Below are 23,718 nucleotides of genomic sequence, written 5' to 3'. Positions count from 1 at the left end.
CATGTGGTACAGGGAGGAGGTGTGGCCATTCTTAGTGGCTAGCATAACTCTGGAACTCATCAAGTAGGATAGAGTGGGTAGCCAGCAAGCCTGCAGTAGCTCACCTGTGTCTGCTTCCCCAGCCTTGGGATTGCCAGCATTCACCATCACACACATAACTCTTCCTCTATTGAAACTTGGGTTCTGGGACTCCAACTTATTCATGCCTGGATGGTGAGTACTTTATGGACTCACCAAACCATGTCCCCAGCCACCAGTGTTGGACTCTTTAGCTGACATTTCGGTCCAGCAATTCTTTAACTTGTCTGAACATGAAAATCCAGATGATTCCAGGGATGCTTTAGGTTTAGTGTCCCCCCACCCCTAACACCAGTGACATCAGGAGCTTCCCAGGTGGATGGCAGACGGGCCCTGGTTCTTCCATGAATCTTATGGAGCAGTCAGTGTTGAGGTATTTGTTTCTTTTTTCCCTTTTTCAAAAGGATCTGACGCAGGTGCCTGGAGGTAGGAAATTTTGGTCTTGGGGAGAGTAGAAGTAAAAGCGTGCCACATATACAATAGTGGTCCCAGGGCACACACAGTGCCAGGGGCAGGGGCAGGCATCTGCCTGAATGCCTAGCATCCTAATGATCTGGAATCATTGTGAAGTAGTTGTAAGCCACAGACCCAGAGTGATTTGTCCACAGCCCATCAAACTTGGCTCATCATGGACTAGGATAATCATGCTATTGAGAATGATGGAGGAGACAATCCCCCAGGATGCCGCTCTGGGTGCAGGGGAATTGTGAAACAGAAACATCCCGAAAAGACTTTGGGTAATTCACTGGCTTAGTTAGCGTTTTACTGCTGTGAACAGACACCATGACCAAGGCAACTCTTATAAGGACAACCTTTAATTGGGCTGGCTTAGAGGTTCAGAGGTTCAGTTCACTATCATCAAGGCAGGAACATGGCAGCATCCAGGCAGGCATGGTGCAGGAGGAGCTGAGAGTTCTACATCTTCATCTGAAGGCTGCTAGCAGAATATCCGATTCCAGGAAGCCAAGGGTATTAAAACCCCACACCCACAGTGACACACCTACTCCAGCAAGGCCACACATCCTAACGGTGCCACTTCCTGGGCCAAGCATACGCAAACCGTCACAGTCACGTTACAGGTACCGTGACTGGAGACGTACATCTCTGTGAGTTACACGTGAGTATCCTCCTTTCTCCCTTCAACCACCTCACCCACTTCAGCACAGCGAAGCCTTTTTGCTTAGCGCCGATACCTTGGCAGATCCTCCATAGCGGGCTGACAGGTGACACTCTCCTGCAGGCTGCTTTGCTCAGCACAAAATTACCATGTTTACCACCCCACACATTTTCTTCTGTCATCAAAACACGTGAAGACTACTTCATATCTACAGGAATTGGTGTTGCGAATATATTAAGCCCATTGTAAGAGCAGTTCCTATTGACGCTCTTTGCCATTTGTCACCGAGCCATGATGCACACAGCCTGGGATGACTAATGAAGTGTAGTTAGCAGAACTTTTCCTCCCACTTTTTTGTGACTTAAAAAAAATTTTTATTTTTAACTATATGGATATGTGCACGTGCATGCAGGTGCCCACAGAATCCAGCAGAGGGCGTCATAGCTCCCTGCAGGGGGGTTAAAAGCAGTTGTAAGCCATTTGACCTGGGTGTGGGGTTTGAACTTAGGTCCTCTGCAGGAGCAGTACATGCTTTTAATGGCTGGACTTTCACCCTTTCACTCACTTTTCAACTTGAATCTATAATAATTGACAGAGGGTTTGGATTGGTTTTTGTTTTTGTTTTTGTTTTTGTTTTTGTTTTTGTTTTTTTGAGACAGGGTCTCACCATGTAGCCTTGGATGGCCTTGAGATCACTTGGTAGACCAGGCTGGCCTCACACTTACAGATCTGTCTGCCTGCTTCTGCCTCCCTAAACTTGGGATTAAAGAGATGCACCACCATGCCCAGTGACGGGGGCATTTCTTGCTCTGTATACTGACTTGTGAAGAAGCCGGGGAGGGCAAAGTCTGGGGACTCTAATGGTCCAGGTTGGGTGCTTTTCTCTTTAACTAGAAGAGGACAGTTAGGAGGCACGTGAAAGTTGGTCTTGGGATGATGATTGTGCAGTGGGAGCTGGTTATATAAGCTGTCTTTTCAACGTAATTCCCATACATTAGCACATTTAGTCCTTTTAACAACCTTGTGAGGTAGATTCTATGACAACTTGTTTTATAGGCGTGGATAAGGAGCTGTGGGGGATTTAGGCTGATAGCCCTCTCTTTCTTTGAGGGATTTGTTCTAAAACCCCCCACCCCACCCCCAGAATATACCTGAAACCGTAGATCATACTGAGCTTGCATGTATGTTTTTTTCTTTTGTATACATACTATGATACAGTGTAATTCGTAACTTAACGCACAGTAAGAGATCAATGTAACTACCAATAAAATAGAATGATAGCCACCAAAACCACATTTTCTTTTCTTCTCTTGTAATCACAATTTTATTTATTTTTTCTGGCTCTGGGACTCAAAGACAGGACCTTATGCTTGTTAGTCAAACACCATATACCACTGAGCTACACTGAGCTGTAAAAATCAGCCAAGAGTTTTACTTTGCATTTTGACACAGGGGCTCACTTGCTGAGGCTGGCCATGACCATACTATGTAGCTGATGCTGGTGTTCAACTTACAATTCTTATGAGTAGCTGGGATGATTGGTCCAGCTGCCCTTTCTACATTTATGTCCACAAATTTTGTAGTTTGACCAACAACAGTGAGAACGGCACAGATTTTTCTCTCTTCTCAGTCTCATGGGTAGAGATTCATCTTTGCCCTGCTCTTGGCTGCCTTAATGCATTGTTTTACTCTTTCCTTATACACAGATGACCTCCATCTCTTTTTTTCACTTATAGGAAACATAATAGGACTTCCTTTTGGCAACTCCCAGCTAGTGGTATCATCAATACTACACTCTGAGGCCATTATGAGCTAAGATAATGGTTAACTTGGACCTGTACTGATAGAAGGACAGTCAATTTAATAAACTGGACAGTCAATTTAATAAAGGTGGCTACTGAGTGACTAATGGGAAGGTTCTTACTAGGACGGCCAGTTAAGCTCTGTTTATAGAGTTCAACCACTCTATTAGTCCTAGGTACCAAAGTCTTATATATTCCAGCCCAAACCAGCATAGTCAGATTGGTCACTTTAGTACCCCACTCCTGGTACCAACTTCTGTGTTAGTTACTTTTTCATTGCTGAGATGAGGAACCATGGTTGAGGCAGCTTATAGGAGAAAGAGGGTTTTTTGTTTTCTTTGTGTTGTTTTGTTTTGACTTACAGTTCCAGAGGACTAGAGTTCATGATGCTGAAGCAGAGCTTGCAGGCATGGGGTTGGAACAGCAATCTGAGAGCTCACATCTGGGCAGATGAGGGCCATTCTAAATTCAAACCCTAATTCAGTTGGAGCTCAATACTGTGGGGATTGACCTGAATGCCTGGTGCTCTGGAGTGATATGACTTGGAGGTCAGTGTGGAAAGAAACAAGTTACATTAGTTCTCAGGGTGTTCTCTCTTCAAATCATCGTTTCTCCCCTACAGTAGAAGATGGAGATGAGAATAGCTGCCTCTTTGATTGGATAGGTGGTAATAGGGAAGCAAAGGAAGTGAATGGTTTCACATAATGGCTGCTTTCAGTATTTTGAATTCTTTAGGCAAAGAAGCACGAGCCTAGACAAGGTAAAATCAAGGTGTTTCTTAAAGGGACACATTAAGGAGTTTGAACAGATGAATAAAGGAGCCATCAGCAGCCTTAAAATTCTACCATTCATGCTAGGGCCCTTTAAGGCAAGAAATCCTCTCATGGACTGAGTTAAGTTTCTAGATCATCCCTTATTACTAAAGGGAGGTGAGGGCAGAGAAAGTGGTTTATGTAAATAGTTTTCAAAACGCAATCACAAACAGCAGCAAGCAAGCCAGTGCTGCAAAGCAGATCACTGGGGAAATAGAATTTATCACTTTCTCAGAGGGAAATTCTCTTTTGCAAGGGTAGGGTGACTTAACATTCTTTGTGTGGATTGCATTCATGCGTGCACATATTTGTGAAGGTGTATGTGCACATGTGTGTGAAGGTGCATGTGCACATGTGTGTGAAGGTGCATGTGCACTTGTGTGTGAAGGTGCATGTGCAAGTGTGTGTGAAGATGCATGTGCACATGTGTGTGAAGGTGCATGTGCACATGTGTATGAAGGTGTATGTGCACATGTGTGTGAAGGTGCATGTGCACTTATGTATGAAGGTGTATGTGCACATGTGTGTGAAGGTGCATGTGCACATGTGTGTGAAGGTGTATGTGCAAGTGTGTGTGAAGGTGCACGTGCACATGTGTGTGAAGGTGTATGTGCAAGTGTGTGTGAAGGTGCATGTGCATGTGTGTGTGAAGGTGTATGTGCACTTGTGTGTGAAGGTGTATGTGCACATGTGTGTGAAGGTGCATGTGCACATGTGTGTGAAGGTGCATGTGCACTTGTGTGTGAAGGTGTATGTGCACATGTGTGTGAAGGTGCATGTGCACATGTGTGTGAAGGTGCATGTGCACATGTGTGTGAAGGTGCATGTGCACTTGTGTGTGAAGGTGTATGTGCACATGTGTGTGAAGGTGCATGTGCACATGTGTGTGAAGGTGCATGTGCACATGTGTGTGAAGGTGCATGTATGCATGTGGAAGACAGAGGACAACATCTGTGATTTCTCAGGCACTGCCTACCTGAGTTTTTGTTTCAATTGCATTTATTTATTTGTATGCTTGGGCTTGTGCACGGAGATCGGAGAATCTGTCTTTAAAAGAGAAAGAGAGGGAGGGAGAACAATCCTTTACGTGCGTGAATGTGAGTCTCAGTTTAAACATTTAAAAACGAGTGGATAAGGGGCCGAGCCGATGGCTCAGGTGGTAAACGGCTTGCTGGGTAAGCATGAGGAGCTACGTTTCATCCTTAGCACGTATGTAAAAAAACCAGGTAGGGTGGTGTGCATCTGTAAGCCCAGCACTTGGGAGTAGAGACAGGTGGACCCTTGGGGTTCACTGGCCAACCAGCCTAACCTACACGGGGATGATTGAAGAAGACATCTGCCATTAACCTCTGACCTCCACATAGTATCTGCATATACACACAGAAACACATGCAGATGCATGGAAGAATATATCAATACACACACACTCACACATACTCATACACACATACACACATATATCACACAACACATACACATACATACACTCACACACACACTCACATACACACATACACACATATACATACACACTCACACACACATACACACACACACAAATACACACACACACACACACACACACACACACACACACACCAAATAAACCAATTGTGCTGACATCAAATCCATACTCTTCCCGATTCTGCTGTGGAGCCTCAGGGTTTCAGGCATGTGCCATCATGCCCAGTGCTAATTAGTGATTTAAAAAATTAATAAGGTGCCTCAGTCCTTTCCTTTCAAAGATTTAGCTTTGGAATCGGGCTTATGCGCTCCTTTAATCTCAGCACTTGGGAGTCAGAGGCAGGCAGATCTCGTTAAGTTCAAGGTCAGCTTAGTCCACATAGCAAGTTCCAGGTCAACCAGGGTTATGTGGTGAGACCTCCCCCTTCTCTTACGCACACGCCAAACCTTAACAAACCCCCTAAAAGCCAAACCATGAGAAAACAGAAACAAACACCCTTACACACACACACATACACACACACACACACACACACACACACACACACACCAATTCATAGTCACTTCCAGAATTGCATACCTAATATTTGCCTTTATCTATGTATGCAAATGATGGAGTCTATACTTTCTAATACCACAGGGGCAGCCTTTGGGCAGCCCAGGGAGCTGTGCTGTGAGACAGGAGTCAGGAATGTGCTTGGTGTTAAAATTCTGCCGTGCAGCCCTGGAAGGGTGCTCCAGCTCTCCCTCTCTCCCGATCACAGACTGGTCCCCAAGTCAGTGTCCTCTGAGGGCACTTCTCTCTGATTCTGCATTCTCTCATTCTCTCTCTCAATGGCCTGCAGGCCATTTGGGGACAGAGGACACAGGAGGAGGCACTGTCTCTGCAGGCGAAGGCTGGGGCTCTGTCTGAGCCTCCTATGGCTCTGAGCACACCGGATGTTTAGTGTGTGCCTCTCGGCATCTTGAGCCGGTGTCTCTGTCCTTCCTGATACAACCCTGGACAGGCATAGAATTCATCCTGCCCTGTGGTCATCAGTCTGCAGCCTGCTTTTCCCATCTCCTACGGAGTCTCTCTTCATTCCTGCTTGTCCTTGTAGCTGAAAGGGGACTCCTGCTGCCCCTACCCACTCATCTTTCATTCTGACTTTAGTAGTGCGTGTAGAAATGAGAAGTAAGGTTTTTGGCTTGCAGATTTTTAGCCAGAAGTCTACTCTATATTTCCACCCTCAAACTTTTAAAAAAGTGTTTATTTTTAGTTGTGTGTCTAGGAGTGTTTTGCTTCCATGTGTGTTTGTGTACCCAATTGCCTGTAGAGGTTAAAAGAAGGTACCGGATCCTGTGGAACTGTAGTTAAGAGGGGCTACGAACCCTGACATGGGTGCTAGGAACCAAATCCTGGTCCTTTGCAAGAACAGCAAGTGCTCTTAATTGCCGAGCCATCTCTGAAGTCCCTCATCAGACTTTTAAATCCATCTCATGTTACTTTTGGTTTATGCTAAGATGTAGAGAAATAACTATAATGCTATTTTTCTAAATGGGCATTCATTTTCTCCATTTTTCTTTCTTTTCTTTTTTTCAGAGCTGGGGACCGAACCCAGGGCCTTGTGCTTGCTAGGCAAGCGCTCTACCACTGAGCCAAATCCTCAACCCTCATTTTCTCCATTCTTATTAAGTCATTCACTTATGGATACAATGACGACTTCTGCTAGGAAGCCTTTGCGCATCCAGCATCACACTGAGTTTTGATAATGTCTTATTCTTTTTTCTTTTCTTTTCCTTTTCTTTCTTTCTTTTTTTTTTTTAAAGACAGGATCTTGCCGTAGAGCCGTGCTGACCTTGAATTACATGCACCAGGCTTGGAATTGCTGGGTGGCCTAGGTTAGCCTAGAACTTAATTTGTAGCACAGACTGCCTCAGCTTCTTGAGTGCTTGGAGGACAAGTGTGTGCCAACATGGCCAACTCTTTGTACACTTTGAGGTCTGAAAGTCAGTGGGCATCTCCAGGGAGGCAGATGGGACAGCACGACAGAACGGAATCCTGACGTCTGAGAGTCCTGGCAGGTGACGCTCCCGAGTCTTTTGGCTGGACTCCATTTTCCGCTGGTACTTTGTTCTGAGACCCCGTGGCCCCACAAAACCTTGCGGCAGGAAGTACAGTCAGTTTGCCAGGCCAACTCAGCGTCTCCTCAGACCTGACGCTTAAGGTCATTCCAGGGAAGATGACTTAAATTAGGCTGTCTTTACCTTTGTGAAGCGGAGTGGCTTGTGGGACACTGTCCAGTGTTGTCTCTCTTGGCTGGTGGGGGCAGGAGGGCCCGGTGGAGACAGAAGACAGTGACTGGCAGGGCATTTTACTGCAGTGGTGTCTGGGTGCCTCTTGGCCCCCTTCCCTGCCGGCTTCTGCCTCTGGCGTACCAGTGTCCCTCAGGTGCCCTCAGACAAGGGCTCCCCAAGGTGGCTGCCTCACTGACAAGCGTCTCCCCCTTGTTCATTCAAGTCCTCTTGCGCGTTTCCACTGGATCCTTTCTGTTGGGCATTTGTCACCTGCGGAGGTCAGATCAGTACCGCACAGTCTGTGCTGTGTCATAGGAAAGTGACTACTTTTTAATTCCTCTGGGACTTTTTTTTAATCTCACACTGACCCTGGGTGTATTTATTCACAGACAGGTCTATTTCTTCTTCTTCCTCCTCCTCCTCCTCTTCTTCCTCCTCCTCCTCCTGCTCCTCCTCCTCCTCCTCTTCCTCCTCCTCCTCCTCCTCCTTCTTTTCTGAGAGGGTTTCATTATGTTGCACAGGCTAGCCCGGAAATCACAGTGTTACTCAGGCTGGCCTGGAACTTGCAGCAAGTCTCCCGACCCAGCTTCCCAAGGGCTGATATAATGAATGTGAATTACCACGCTCAGCTTTTTTCTGTGTGTTTCACAGATAAGAGTTCCGCCCTCTGTGATGATCTAGAAACAAAGCAAGAGCAGAAATCCAGGACCCGCCCTCAGGGTGAATGCTTTTTTTTTTTAAAGGATGAACGAATGCTTTCCTTTTACAGTACTGGGGCTTGAGCCTAAAGTAGCTTCTGTGCTACATAGATTCTCCCTCTACTGCTAAACCATACCCCAAACTCCTAACTAGGGGATTCTAAGAAGTCATTCTGTCCTCAATGCCTTCAGCTCTTTATTTTGTGTTTGTGTGTGTGTGTGTGTGTGTGTGTGTGTGTGTGTGTGTGTGTGTGTATACACGCGCACGTCTATGTGTTTCCATTGCTGTGAACAGACACCATGACCAAGGCAACTCATATAAGGACCACATTTAATTGGGGCTGGCTTCCAGGTTCAGAGATTCAGTCCGTTATCACCAAGGCAAGAACATTGCAGCATCCAGGCAGGCATGGTACAGGAGGAACTGAGAGTTCTACATCTTCATCTGAAGGCTGCTAGAAGACTGGCTTCCAGGCAGCTAGGAGGGAGGGAAGATCTCTCAGAGCTTACCCCCATAATGACACACTTCCTCTAACAAGACCGAAAGTCCTAATAGTACCATTCCCTACAGGCGAAGCACGTTCAAACCACCAGTCAGTCTCTCAGTCTCTCTCTCTCTCTCTCTCTCTCTCTCTCTCTCTCTCTCTCTCTCTCTCTCTCTCTCTCTCCTTATATGCCACTAAGCATACACTCCTCCGGCTCTGTCTACTTTGTCTTTTGAGACAGGGTCTCTCACCGGCCAAGAAATCCAGGTTAGCTGCCCATAAGCCCCAGTAGCCTGTTTCTGCCTCTCCAGCTCTTAGATTTCAGATGCTTGATATCACGTTTAGCTTTTTATTTGGTGGTGGGCGTCAGACTCAGGTTCCTGTGTGTGTGTGTGTGTGTGTGTGTGTGTGTGTGTGTGTGTGTGACAAGGACTTTACCAAGTGAGCTGCCTCCCCAGCCCGTGTTCTTTTGTTTGTCTGGTTTTGGTTTTGTTGTGGAGACGTGGTTTTCTCTGTACCCTTGGCTGGCTTTCTGCTCCACTCTCCTGACGGTTGGGACTATAAGCGTATACCACTGTGCTCGGCTCGCTGCCCCTCTTTCAAGCGACCTGATGTATTCAACTCCAAGCTTACCGTGTTAGGCAAATACAGCACTGGGAAAGTTCACAAATGGCTGTATCTGATGTCATGTCTCCCCCCCACCCCTTTTTCTGTTTTTCATGTGTGTGTTGTGCATGGGAACGCATGTATTTTTTTGCATGTGTGTGGGCCCACCCTCGTGTGGGCATGCATGCATTCGTGTTTGTAACTGATCCAAGGGTGATGCCTAGAATCATCTTCCCCCTCTCTTCCCCATTATTTACTGAGGCAGAATCTGACAGCCAAACTCAGAACTTACAATTATGGCTACTGTAGGTAGCTAGCTTGCTCTTGGGGGGAATCCCCTGTCTCTGCTCCTTTCAACGTCAGGAACAACAGGCTGGCTGTCATAGCACTACATTGGGTTCTGGGGATCTGAACTTTGGTCCTTATGCTTGTCTGGCAAGCCCTTTAACCATGGAGTCATCCTTCAAGTCTCCATTCAGAACCAAGAAAAGTCCCTCCTCCCCCGCAGCAGATTCTGACCCCATCGACCTGATGTCTCTGTGAAGGTTAGGTAGTGAGGGACAGTCTTTCCCCATACATCCTTCAGGTGAACTCAGGTCCTTAGGTTAAGCTCATTTTTGCTTCTGCGGTCAGCACACCCCATCAGCTCATGTCTCTCACTAGCAGACATCCAGCAGTGCCTTCCTGCATTCACTGACCTGTGCCAGACTGTTGGGATGACTCTGTGCCCAATTGTGACATTCTGGCTGCTGTTGGCAGGGCCTGTCTAGCCTGCCTCATCTCCCCATGCACCTGGACCAAAGGCTCAGCCAGGTGGCTGCTGGGGGTGTGGTGGGGGCCGTCTGTCTGACCTTGTGTTATTCTCAGGCATCTACACAGACCAGACATTATTTAAGTCTCCGGAACTTGCATCCTGGCTAACTTTTAAAGGATGTGTTATTGTGTTTCTATTTCCTCTGAATGGAAAGATTCTTCACTGGAGGGAGCCTGGAGGCTCACAAGATTTAGGGGAGCCAAGATCGGGGAGGCGCCTCAATCAGTAAATTGTTTACCATACAGGTAAGTATGAAATCTTGAGTTTAGGACCCCAGCACCCACATAAAGGAGCCAGGGGGCTGTGGTGCACACCTGCAGTCCTAGTGCTGAGGAGGCAGATAAGTAGGAGCCCTAACCGGCTTAGCAGAACTGGTAAGCTCTGGGTTCAGTGGGAGAGCCTGTCTCAAAAAACAAAGCAGAAACCGGTAGAGGAAGACAACTGAACTGGATCTCTGGCTTCTGCATACACTTTTACAAATGTGTACCAGCACACAGTATGTGCACACACCCACACGAAAATGTGCATGCAACACATCCCCACAACCTGCTCTCCTCCGAGGTTCAGGAAGCTAATGAAATTTTAGGATTCCCAAGGCCCCACACCAGGGTTATCGGCACAGTAAATAAAGGCTGTGGGGAGGAGGCATTATTCAGTGGAGCTGTCCCGGGCAGGCTCCAGGAGACAGGCAGCTTTGCTGAGTTGTCGCCCCATCCTGGGGTGGGCTTTCTGCTGGTGGGGCTGATGTCTAGAGATTTCATAGCCACAGGACAGGATGCAGGTACTTGTATCCAGGAACAAAGAATAGGACAAAAGCAGCAAACGGTAGCAAATGTAGGGGGAGGGTTTACTGATTAAGGAAGAATAGACTTTCTAACAGGGTTGGTTAGGAGAAGATACAGTTCAGAGAGAGAGAGAGAGAGAGAGAGAGACAGAGAGAGAGAGAGAGAGAGAGAGACAGAGAGAGAGAGACAGAGAGAGAGAGACAGAGAGAGACAGAGAAACAGACACACACAGAGACACACAGAGAGATGGAGAGACAGACACACACACAGAGAGACAGACAGAGACAGAGAGAGACAGAGAGACAGAGAGAGAGACAGAGAGACAGAGACACAGAGAGAGATATGGAGAGACAGACACACAGAGAGAAAGAGACACACAGGAACATGGAGAGAGACAGAGAGACAGACACAGAGAGAGACAGAGACAGACAGAGACAAAGAGACAGAGAGAGAAAGGGGAAAGGGAGAGGGAGAGAGAGAGGGAGGGAGAGGGAGAGAGAGAGAAAAAGAGAGAGAGAGACAGACAGACAGATATTAATTTCAACACTCAACTGCCCTGCTACATAAAGAGCTGGGGCTTTTGTGTTAATTCAGCACCAGCTTTTGGCTCATTTACATAGCAAGGCTCATTTGCATGCTGTTACATATAGTTGTATATACAATTTCATGCATCATAAGACCCCACCTCTGCTTTAATATCATAATGAGCCACAGGACACCTTCAGACACCATAGAGGACCTCAGCACACCATGGGTTTGGTGAACTGGGTGTCTGGGTGGTGTCAGTTTGGCTAATCTCAGCTGGAGCTTTCATCCTTCCTTTTTGTTAACTCCTTTTTCTCTCTATTTCTGTCTTTCTTTGGCGGGGTCTCACGTAGCTTAGGCTGCCCTCAAAAACCTTCTGAGTAGCCAAGGCTAGCCTTGAATTCCCGATTTCCCTGCCCTGTTCTCCCAAGTGCTTTGGCCACAGGCATGCATTCCTGTGCCCTGTTTATGCAGTGCTGGGCATGGGACCCAGGGTCTGCTGCATGGAGCCCAGGGTTTTTGGCGTGGAACTCAGGGTCTGCTGCATGGGACCTGGGGTCTGCGCATGTTAGGCAAGCCCTCAACCCAGCGAGCCACATCCTCCTTGGCCCACACCGGGTTTTTCTCATATGCTAATTCTGTAAAGCTTTCTGGACCTCATTCTCCACCCTGTCCTCCTATTTGTGAGCTCTCCAAGCTCCTTTAAGAAATGCTAATAAGTGGTAGAGCGCTTGCCTAGCAAGCGCAAGGCCCTGGGTTCGGTCCCCAGCTCCGGGGGTGGGGGTGGGGGTGGGGTGGGGAAAGAAATGCTAATAAGCTCACCGGGCTCACTAAACTAGATCTGGGCAGAATCATTTCCTCAGGTCTGTCCTCGGTCCGGTCCGTTGCCGGACGATGCTTCACATTTCCCCAGGAAAAGTTACTTGGCATACTCTGTGACTTGTGCGGTGACATCGATCAATTGCTGCCCGTTTCGCTTGACACTCCTGTTGCAGGAAGGACTGGCCAGTTGAGCTGACCTCTCTGGTACTGGAATCAGCGGGTGCCTTCCTTGGACACGCCCTCAGCGGTGTGGTGGGATGGAACAGAAACTTCAGAGGATAAATGAGGTCCTCAGCGTTACTGCTCAGATCTCATTTCCAAACATTCTTACTGCGTTGCCTCAGTACTAATAGGTGAATTTCAAACTATTTCCCCACTCGAGGTTGGAGTGGATGGATCTAATTTTCATGCTATTCGCTTTATGCAAATGAGCCTGAAGAAAACCCATTGATCTCCAGGGGTCCTGTATGTTTTTCTTCCTGAATCTATCCAAAAAGAAAAAACCTCTCTCATCTTAGGTAGTTGTATTTATTTATTTATTCACTGCAAGGGATGGAATCCTATGCAGTTCTCCTTGAGTTATATTTCCTATCCTATTATTATTATTTACATGTACATATGCATGCGATCATGTGTGTATGTATGTTGTGTGTCTGAGTGCACATGTGTGTTGTCTGAAGTCAAACCCCGGCTTCATTTACAATTTTTAAGTTAGACTTATTCATTTTATCTTATGGATGTGTGTTTTGCTGGCATGCACGCATATGCGTCACACGAGCGAGTGCTTGGTGTCCTTGGAGGTCATAAGAGGGCATTAGATCTGGAGTTACAGATGGGATGGTTGTGAACCTCATGCAGGTGCTGGGACTCGAACCCAGGTCCTTTGCAAGAACAGTTAAGTCCTTTTAACTGCCGAACCATCTCCCCAGCTCGTCAGATGTCATTCTTCAAGCACCATCAAACCTTATTCTTTCTTGAGTCTGGCTCTCTCTCTCATTGGGACTTGTGATTTCCTAGGACATCAAGGCTGGCTGGCCTGTGAGCCCCATAGACCTCCTCTCTCTGCATCTCCACAATGATGAGGTTTACAGACTTAGTGTCTTTACACTTGGGTTTTTCATTGGATCCTGGAGATCAGACTTAGGTCCCCGTGCTTATGTGGTAAGCACTTCCCTGACTGAGCCATCTCCCTACGTGCCCTCCCTCCACCCATTGTCTTATTTGAGAGAGGGTCTTGCTAAGTAGCTCAGACTGGCCCCAACACTCTCTAGAAAGTGAGGCCCCAAGACTGAGACCTTCCCAATGGCAGCTGTGGTCCTTCCAAGTACAGACACCCAGAACTTGTTCAGCCTCACCTCACCTCTCTGTGAGGACAGAGAGACGGTAATATATAAGCCCAGAGGAAAGTGCTCACCAGCCCCTGCTATGGTGATACCTTGATACCCTAGATTTCCCACCTCCAGACCATTCAGAGGAAAATTTCAGTTAGTCAAGGTGGAAGTGAAGTGTAAGTCTTTTGTAAGTCAAGTGTGAGCTTGGACTGTTCCTGGACACTTGGTACTGCCATTCTGGAGAACTCTCCAGAATCAAGCCTGGGTACCATGAATAATTATTTCCTACCAATACAATGATTCTTGACATCCCCCAGTCTTGAGAGAGGTCTGTTGATGATGGTGATGACAGGATATATTTGCCTCCTTTAGGAATAGTGTCTAAGGCTCTTAGTGTGAGATAGATAATTACCCAATCAGACATGTGTGATGAAGGTAGCAGGGCAGACATGGGAAATCAAAAGACGCCACATAGTTATTATTATTATTATTATTATTATTATTATTATTATTAATTTTGGACATGGGCTTTCATGTAGCCCAGGCTTGCCTCAAACTCCATAGATAGTCAGGGATGACCTTGAATTACTTATTCTCCTGCCTTTACCTCCCAAGTCCAGGGGTCGTAGTTGTGCATCATGCTTCCTTGTATGTGGTACTGGGAATGGAACACAGGACTTAATGCAAGCTAGAAAAGCACTCTATCCATCTACCAATGGCATTACATTCCTACATAGAAATTAAAAATATTGTATTTTTCCAGCCAAGTATGGTTGGTACACCCTTGTAATCTCAGCACTTGGGAGGCTGAGACAGGAGGATTGCTTTGAGCTCTAGGCCAACCTGATGTCACTGTAAGGTCGTGTCTCAGAGTAAGAGAAGGAAAGGAACAGAAAGGACCCAAACACACATCCTTCCATAGTCAATTTATTAACTTAAACAGATAAAAAAAGAGCTTTAAAGAAGAAGGTTAAAAGGCAGATGAACCCCTTGTCTAATTACTTTCAGAGAGAACAACCCACATCTTTTGCCTGAGAGCCATGTCTTGGCTGGTGAGCAGTTGTATCCTTCTGATACTGGTGTAGCATTTCTTCCAGCAGGTGCATTTATCCAATTACCTGTGCTCCAATATCCTTGCCATTTCTGGGGAGACAAAAACACTTAAAATCAAAATTGGGATAGAAGTGGAACCCAGGGGGTGGCTCAGCAGCACAGCATCTGCCTAGAACCCCCAGTGAGGGGCTGGGGGCGTGGCTCAGTGGTAGAGCCCCTGCCTAGAATCCCCCAGTGAGTGCCTGGGGGCGTGGCTCAGTGGTAGAACCCCTGCCTAGAATCCCCCAGTGAGGGGCTGGGGGCGTGGCTCAGTGGTAGAGCACCTGCCTAGAATCCCCCAGTGAGGGGCTGGGGGCGTGGCTCAGTGGTAGAGCCCCTGCCTAGAATCCCCCAGTGAGGGGCTGGGGGCGTGGCTCCGTGGTAGAGGCTTGCCTAGAATTCCTCAAGTAAGGGATGGGAGGCTGACTTGCTGGTAAATTGCCTGCCTAGCATTCACTGGTGAAGGGATGGATGTGTCAGTCAACTGTAAGATACTTATCTAGCATGCCAAAGCCCTGCATTTTTCCTCAGCTCTCAAAAGAGAGGAGAAATTGGTGTAGAAGACAAACAAGCTATTCTAGCTGACAGTCAGTTGTTAACACTTGCCCTTGAAGGTCTCTAGGCAAGGTTCTCACTTCCAAGGTCAGATGTGAGCAGTGTGGGTCACTCCATCTCTGGCCTTGTGGCAGCCTTGGCTTTGCCCCTTAGCTCCCTGGAGCTATCAACCTCTTCAGTTGTTAAATTCATGCTAATTTCTCCGTAGCTTTAAAAATGAAATAGACCCGTAGTACTGCATATGGATGGTTCCATAGGTAGACAGTTCAGTCAATTTATTGTTTAGCCATAACTATTATTTATCTGTTGCTTCATATTTTCAAGAACACAGATATATCATATATATCTATGTATACATATATATGAGAATATATGCAGATGAATAGGTAATTTTGTTTTTATTGTTGGTATTCTGCTCTACATATGATTTTATGGCCTGACCATATAAAAGGAATGCAGAGATAGGCTAGGATAATAAAACACAAGATAAATAGGTACAAATAAAAGGTATGAGTCCCCATCAGCCATGCTCCACGTTCCAGAGGTGCCAATAACCTTTTATGACTGATGGTGTCTCTGGGGGCTGAACTCATTCCAAATGAAGCTGCCCATGCATTCTTCATCTCCCCTGTGAAATGGGACTTGCTAACCCTTCCTTCCTTCCTCCCTCCCTTCCTCCCTCCCTTCCTCCCTCCCTCCGTCCCTCCTTCCCTCCCTCCCTCCCTATCTGTCTGTATTTTTGTCTGTCTGTCATTCTTTCCCTTTCTCCCCTTTACTACTAGGATAGCTGTGGGCCATAGGAATTTGGTACAGCCGAGCCACACCCCCAGCACCTTAATGGAGGATTCTAGGCAGAGGCTCTACCACTGAGCCACGCCCCCAGCCCCTCCCTGGGGGATTCTAGGCAGGTGCTCTACCACTGAGCCACACCCCCAGCCCCTCACTGGGGGATTCTAGGCAGCTGCTCTACCACTGAGCCACGCCCCCAGCCCCTCACTGGGGGATTCTAGGCAGGTGCTCTACCACTGAGCCACGCCCCCAGCCCCTCACTGGGGGATTCTAGGCAGCTGCTCTACCACTGAGCCACGCCCCCAGCCCCTCACTGGGGGATTCTGGACAGGGGCTCTACCACTGAGCCACGCCCCCAGCCCCTCACTGGGGGATTCTGGACAGGTGCTCTACCACTGAGCCACACCCCCAGCCGCTCACTGGGGGATTCTAGGCAGGGGCTCTACCACTGAGCCACGCCCCCAGCCCCTCACTGGGGGATTCTAGGCAGGGGCTCTACCACTGAGCCAGGCCCCCAGCCCCTCACTGGGGGATTCTAGGCAGGTGCTCTACCACTGAGCCACGCCCCCAGCCCCTCACTGGGGGATTCTAGGCAGGTGCTCTACCACTGAGCCACGCCCCCAGCCCCTCACTGGGGGATTCTAGGCAGGTGCTCTACCACTGAGCCACGCCCCCAGCCCCTCACTGGGGGATTCTAGGCAGGTGCTCTACCACTGAGCCACGCCCCCAGCCCCTCACTGGGGGATTCTAGGCAGCTGCTCTACCACTGAGCCACGCCCCCAGCCCCTCACTGGGGGATTCTAGGCAGGTGTTCCAAGATGGAGTCATGTCCTCAGTCTTTCATTGAGAAATTCTTGGCAAGGGATTCCTTTCCCTTTCCTTTTCTGTTTTCCTCACCTCCTCCTCTTTTCCTTTGGCTCTTTTCCTTTTCTTCTTCTCTTCCCTTGTTTCCTTCCTTGCCTCTGTCTATGTGAAGCCGTCACCTAACTTCTAATCCTCCTGCCTCTGCCTCCTGAGTGCTAGGATTTTACCTCTCCCAGCAGCTCTAAAAACATTACAGTTTCGGGTGCCGGTGAGATCAGGTCTTTTCTGGGTTCTTGGTTGTTGGCCTTCCTCACTTTGTGAGTTGTTTGCCCCCTCTCTGTTTCTGGCTACGTTCTGGTTTACGTTTCTACACTGGCCATGTTTTTACTTTGTAATTTCTTCTGTTAAAACTCTGAATGTTCCTTAACCATAACAGATAAGATAAATATTACATATTAACTCTGGGCTTTAAGGAATGTTTTGCTCTTTCAAAAAAAGATGTGTGTGTGTGTGTATAAATTTGAGTGTGGTGCCTGAGAAGGACACGGGGACGGCAGATCTCCAGGAGCTCAATGACAGGCAGTTGTGAGCTGCACATGTGAACCCCAGTTGTCTGCAAGAGCCGCAAATGCTCTTACCTGCTGAGCCGCTCTCCAGCTCTTATTCTGTTTCTTTGAAATAGTCTATCTCTTGTTTATGCTTTTCTGCATTGAGCAGATTCAAGGATACTCTTCTGTTATTTAAAAATGAGAGGGTTAATCCCCCAGTAAGGTGCTGGGAGGTGTGGCTCAGAAATCTTATGCTTTTTTTTTTCTCATTTTATCTTTTTAAAAAATGTGTGTGTGTGTGTGTGTGTGTGTGTGTGTGTGCGCGCGCGCGTGCGTGTGTGCATTCACACGTGCATGTGTACACAGGAGTGTAGGCACACATACTGTCACAGCTCATGTTTAGAAATCAAAGGACAACCTTGGGGGTCCACCCTGGCCTTTGACCTTGTTAGAGACAAGGTTGCTTTGTTATCATTGTCTATGTCAGGCTAACTGGTCACCAACTTCTGAAATTCTCCTGTCTCTGCCTCCCATCTGGTCACAGAAGCCCCAAGGTTACAGATGTGTGACATTGTATCTAGCTTCACGTAGGTGCTGAGGATCTCACGTTGGTTGTGGCTGGCACTTGACTCGGTAGCCAGCTCCGTTCCCTTCCGTTTGAATAAGATTTCTTTGTGACGAATTGCAAAGGCAGGAAGTAAGATGCTTGTAAAGAACAGAAATGGAAGAAACAGCAAGGAGACCTGTGCTTGTGCCCAAGGTTGTGTTCTGATGTGTTCAAGCAAGGCTGGGTATCACATACCTGCCACTATGTACAGTGGGTGTCCTTCAAGACACTTGCTAATTGGCTTGAAACATTTATGTCTGGTTAGGGGAGTTGTAGCTGTGACTTAGCTGCTTATTTCCTTTTTTCACTTCACAACTTTTGAGACAGGACCTCACAGGGCCCAAGCTGGCCTGGAACTTGATATTGTAGCTGGGTTTGACCTCAAAGTTTGGATTGTTGTGCCTCTACTTCCCCAGTGCTGGGACTATAGGTGTGTACTACCAGCCTAGAAGATATATGCTAAGAAACCCCAGATTTTAGCCAGGCCAGGGATTGTATGCCTGCCATTCCAGCTACTTGGGAGGCTGAGGCCAGAGGACAGCAAATTCAAGAATAGCCTGGACTGCAGAGTGAGTTCAAGACCACCCTGGACAACCTAAAGGACTGTCTCAGGTCAGTGAAATATCTTATCAGGTAAAGGCACCGGCTGCCAATCCTGATGATACAAGTTTAATTTGGGGGACCAACAGTTGAAGCAGAAAGTTGTCCTCTGGCTCCCCTCCCCTACTATGGCATATATGTGCATGTACGCACATAGGCACACACACACAAATGTAGTATAGAACATTTATGGAAGAGCTTGTTTCAAAATTAAGGTCCAGGGATACAACACAGTGATAGAGATCTTGTCTAACGTGTGAGGCTCTGAGTTCTGTCTCCAGCACTTCCACAAAACTAAACACATGATCATAAGTTTTGGGGCTTTGCCAATTAAGCAGACTCAAGTGAATGTCAAGACCTTCAAGGCAATGGCTGAACTGAAACCCCCATTGCATCCTGAAAGAGTCTTTCCTTGGTTGGTTGTTAATGAGTTTAAATACTGCCAAGGCTGTCAGACTGGACAGAAGTTGGCACCATTTGGAGACTCCAAGGAGACTATTTGAAATGTACATCCTCATCCGCTCTCATGAATAATGAATCTCGGCCTGAATCTGAAATCAGACAGAAGATGACCGAGATAGTCTGTCTATCATGATAAAGCATCGGGCTTATTTTGGTGGCTAAAAAGTTAAAACACTGTCGAGCACAAAAAAAGAGTCACACTCTTTGTCCTCAGTAGATGTCCTACTTTCATTTCTGTTGCTATGATAAGATACCCTGAAAAAATAGGGAAGAAAGGGGTTGGTTTTACCCTACAATTGCATGTTACAGACTCTCACTATGGGGAAGTCAAGGTAGGAACTTCAAATAGCTACTCACCCCACACTTACAACCAAGAACAGGGAGAAAATTACTGCAGGCATGCTTGCTTGCTTGTCTGTGCTCGGCTCGATTTCTCCATTCTTTTAGGCAGTTCCAGATCCCTTTCCTAGGGAATGGTGTCGCCCACGGTGAGCTGTGCCTTCTTTCCACATCAGCTAATGTAATCAAGACAACTCCTCCCAGATACACACACAGCCAACCTGATCTAGACAGTCCCTCACTGAGACTCTCTTCTTAGTTGATTCTAGGTCGTGTCAAGTTGGCAAGCTAATGCTCATAGCAGACATTGGTCCATATTTCCAGATCTTACAGGACAATAGGGTTATGGTTGACTTCAGATGCTCAAGACATTTTTATGAAATTTTTATGAAATAAAGTTACTACTTTTCAGAGGGAATTCCTGCTATAGAAGGAACATTCTTGCAAATGGAGTATTGGGAATGTTCTAACTATGATTTGAAATTTTGTTGCTGTTGTTGTTGGTGTGGCCAAAAAAAAAAAAAAATGATTCCGAGTGCTTTATCTACAACATCAAACCTGTGAAGTTTCAAAAGCTGAGGAAAGAAATTGGGGAGCTGGCTGAGTGGGTAAACCGCTTGCCTTTTAAGCTTGAGGAGCTGAGTTCAAGTTCTACAGCACACATACAAAAAACAAAACAAATAAACACACAAACGGTAACAACAAAAGCCATCTGGGTTTAACCGCTCTCATTTGTAATCCCAGCAGTAGAGAGGCAGAGCCAGGAAGAGCTCACCGCCCAGCCAGCCTAATCTACTTGCTGTCTATGGTGATGGTGCCACTGGAGGTTGTCCTCTGACATCCACGTGTATGCATACACAAGTGTACAGGCATTGCCTACATATGTAGACACACACCACACACACACACACACACACACACATACTCACGATGCTGTAAATGCTTTATCTGCAAAGTTCAGATCTATGGAGTTCAAAAATTTGAGAATAAGGGATTGGAGAAACGGATCAGAGGTTCAGAGCACATGCTCTCCCAGAACACTTTGGTTCTGTTTCCAGCACCCATACTGAATAGCTCACACCTTCTTTTGATTCCAGCTCTAGGGGGATTCAACACCTTCTTCTGGCCTAGAAGGGCACTTGAACACATGTGATGCACATAAATTCATGTATGTATTTACGTGTGTGTACACACACACACACACACACACACACATATGCACATGCACAGATTAAAAATAAGTAAATCTTTTTAAACTCTGAGAGCAAAGTTTTGTCAGCTGTCAGTGCTTTTGGCTGTCGGGGAAAGTTCCAAATGGGGAGACGGAATGTTTTCAAGGCCCATCAGTTCAAGATAGGGAAATGCAGCTACTTTCAATCAATTTTGAAAAAAAGCGTTGGTTGATATTAGGGAAGATGAAATTTTATTATCCCAGTGTCAGCTGAAACCTAGCCACGCTTGTCAGATAAAATTGAATGAGGACCGTGATTTAGTAGATGCGGCCACAGGCAGTTTGATTTCTGTCGGAGCCTCTCTCTCTGTGGTGCATTTTTAGTCGTGAAAGTCTCCTAATGAAATATAAACTCAAAACTTCTATTCAAATAATTGCACAAGGGAGTGGTAAGATTAGCTTTTACATTTCTTCATCTGTGTGAGCACATGCATGTGGTCCCTGCGTTAGTGTTTGTAGGGGTACAGGCATGGAGGTCAGGGCATAACCCTTGGGAATCAGTTCTTCCACCATGTGTGTTCAAAGAATGACACTCTGAGCTGCCTCAGACCTGAGCTGAGCCTTCTCACCAGCCTGAGTGTTGGATCTGTGATAGCTGTGTGTCGTAGTACATTCTCGTAATCCCAGAACTCAGGAGGCAAGGCAGGAGGCCTGGGTGATAAAGGGTAGCCTGCGCCACAAAGGAGGACCTCAGTTTCCCGAATAAAATAAAATTGACAATAAGGAGAGAACGAAGAAAGAGTTTATTTTGAGAAACATGAGGAATATTAAATCTCACTGCTCTTACCTAAATCCAATTTCTTTATTTCGAGATAAAAATAGCTTATTTAAATACTGTCTACAGCTCATTAGCCTAGGGTTGCATGCAGAATTCCCACATTTCACACGGTTGCTTCATTTTCGACTTCTGTATTTGTTTTGATAGATTTGCCAGAGATTTGTCTGATTTATTGGGGTTTTTTTTTTTTTTTTGAGAACTGATTCTTTCCATTTATCTTTTTTTTTTTTTTGGCTCATCATTTGATCATTTCTTATTGTTGATTTCTAAGAAGTTAGTGTGGAAGGCCATTTTTAAAGGAATGCTTACACAATTTAATTCTTTTATTGACCTATTACTTTATGATATTCTGCATGATTTTGAAGCGTGCATTGTTCCCATTTTTTTTGTTATTTTTATTTATATGTAGTATGTTTATGTGTGGGTATGTGTCCATGCCTGTGGAGGCCAGAAGAGGGCATCAGATCCCCTGGAGTTGGGGTTGTGACCCCATATGGGTTCTAGGAACCACTCTCAGGTCCTCTACAAGAACAGTGAGTACTCTTAACCACTGAGCCATCTCTCTAGCCCATTTTTGTTATAAATACAACCTTAATTTTAATTTGAACCTAGGAAGTACTTAAGGGAGAATGTTAAAGTTTCAGTCCAGCTTTGAAAACTTTTTGAGAGTGAGGTCAGGAGGGGAGTCTGACTGGGTAGCTTGGGCTCACTTTGAACTCTCTGTGTAGCCCAGGCTGGCCTTAAGCTCATGGCAATCCTCCTGCCTCAAGAGCTTGAGTACTAGGATGACAGGTGTGATCTTATGCATCCCTCCGCTTGTTGTTTTAAAGGTGCCCCATCCTGTTTCGTTTTTTTTTTTGTTTTTGTTTTTTGTTTTTTTTTTTTTTTGGTATAATCTGCATTTTTCTCCCTGAGTGTGCAGAGGGCTTTACTCTTGAAGTTCAGAAAAGTCACGTGGACATTTAGTTGTGTCAGTGTAGATGCTAGCTGGATATGGATTCTTTCTACGCTAGGAGCATGAGCTTCCTGGGTAAATTCTGGTAGCAAAATGGCTATTGTTGGTTGAAAATTTCACTTGATTCCTAGTCACAGGACTAGGGGACACACCTCTGGGTGTGTCTGTGAGGATATTTTCAGAGTTTTAATGCAAGTGGGAAGACTCGCCCTTCAATGTGGGTGACATCATCCCATAGCTGGAGTCTGGGACCGACACAAAGAAGATGGTGAGCTGAGCTCCAGGATTCATGTCCCGCTGCTTCCTGACTGGGGGTACTACGTGACCAGCTGCCCCACGTGCTGCTGCCGCGCCTTCCCTATCATGGTGGACTGTATCCCCTCAGACTGCGAGCCCAAATCAATTCTTCCTCCCTTAAGTTGCTTTTGCCGGATATTTTGGCATAGCAAAAAGGAAACAGCAGATAAGGGAGTTACCTCTACGGCGAGGAGCTCCCAGAACCAGAGAAAGCAAAAATCCATTCTCAGTAAAGGAGATTGGAGTGGCTGATGGCCACTCTGGAAGATTGCATGAAATGAACCATTAATGAAGTCTAAATCAGACAAATGAAACAGTCCAATAACCCCAAAGTTTTAAAACAGGTATTTATTTGTTTGGAGTGAATATATGATGTATGTATACACATACTTAGGTGGGCATTTGTGTGGAGGTCAGAGGGCAACTTAGAAAAGAGTTGGTTTTCTCTTTTCACTGTCTGGATCCTGGGAATTAAAACTCAGTTCATCCAGCGTGGTAACAAGAGTGTCTATCTCACCAGCCTGGTCCCAAAACATGGCAAGGGTCTTTCGTGGGAGTGGAACTTCCAGTCTCTGCCACACTGTAGGATGATGGTAGCTTTTGACCACTCGTGACCCGTCAAGTCAGCTCCCAATTTTTCACCCGTAAAACCTGTGAGGTAACAAGCGATTTGATGGTGTTCGGTAAAGATAAAAGTTTATATGTTTGACACCGTGGTAGCCAGGTGTGGTGGTCCACAGTGGGCTCCCAGCAGCAGGCAGGCTCTCAAAGGGGGACTGCTGTGAGTTTAAGGGAAGCCTGGGCTACGGTGTAAGAGTCTGCCTCACAAAAACAAATCAAAACTTGGGCCTAGAAAGATGATCCAGCAGCTAAAAGCACTTGCTGCTCTTACAGAGGAACCCATTGATGTTCCCAATGCCCACCTCGGGCTGCTCATGACCACCCACAACTCAAGCTATCGGATATCTAATAGCCTCATCTGGCCTCCAGGGTGACTACGTTCCTGTGCTCAAACCTACACACACACACAGATACACACCTGTAC

General features: G+C 46.5%; 1 protein-coding gene and 1 long non-coding RNA gene across 15 annotated transcripts in view; one reads left to right on the top strand and one right to left on the bottom strand.

Annotated features, from left to right (window-relative positions):
- The window catches only part of Caln1 (calneuron 1), a 491,884-nt gene that overhangs the window by 101,124 nt on the left and 367,042 nt on the right, over positions 1-23,718 (top strand).
- Positions 8,565-10,018, bottom strand: LOC134481284 (uncharacterized). The gene is made up of 2 exons (XR_010056754.1): positions 9,868-10,018; positions 8,565-8,726 (listed from the first exon to the last, which is right to left on the bottom strand). It is a non-coding gene; the product is annotated as an uncharacterized LOC134481284 (long non-coding RNA).

The sequence above is a fragment of the Rattus norvegicus genome, chromosome 12 (genome assembly GCF_036323735.1).
Source record: "Rattus norvegicus strain BN/NHsdMcwi chromosome 12, GRCr8, whole genome shotgun sequence".
Lineage (NCBI taxonomy): Eukaryota > Metazoa > Chordata > Mammalia > Rodentia > Muridae > Rattus > Rattus norvegicus.
Note: the sequence above shows the minus strand (reverse complement) of the source record. Positions and strands in the feature narration are given on the sequence as shown.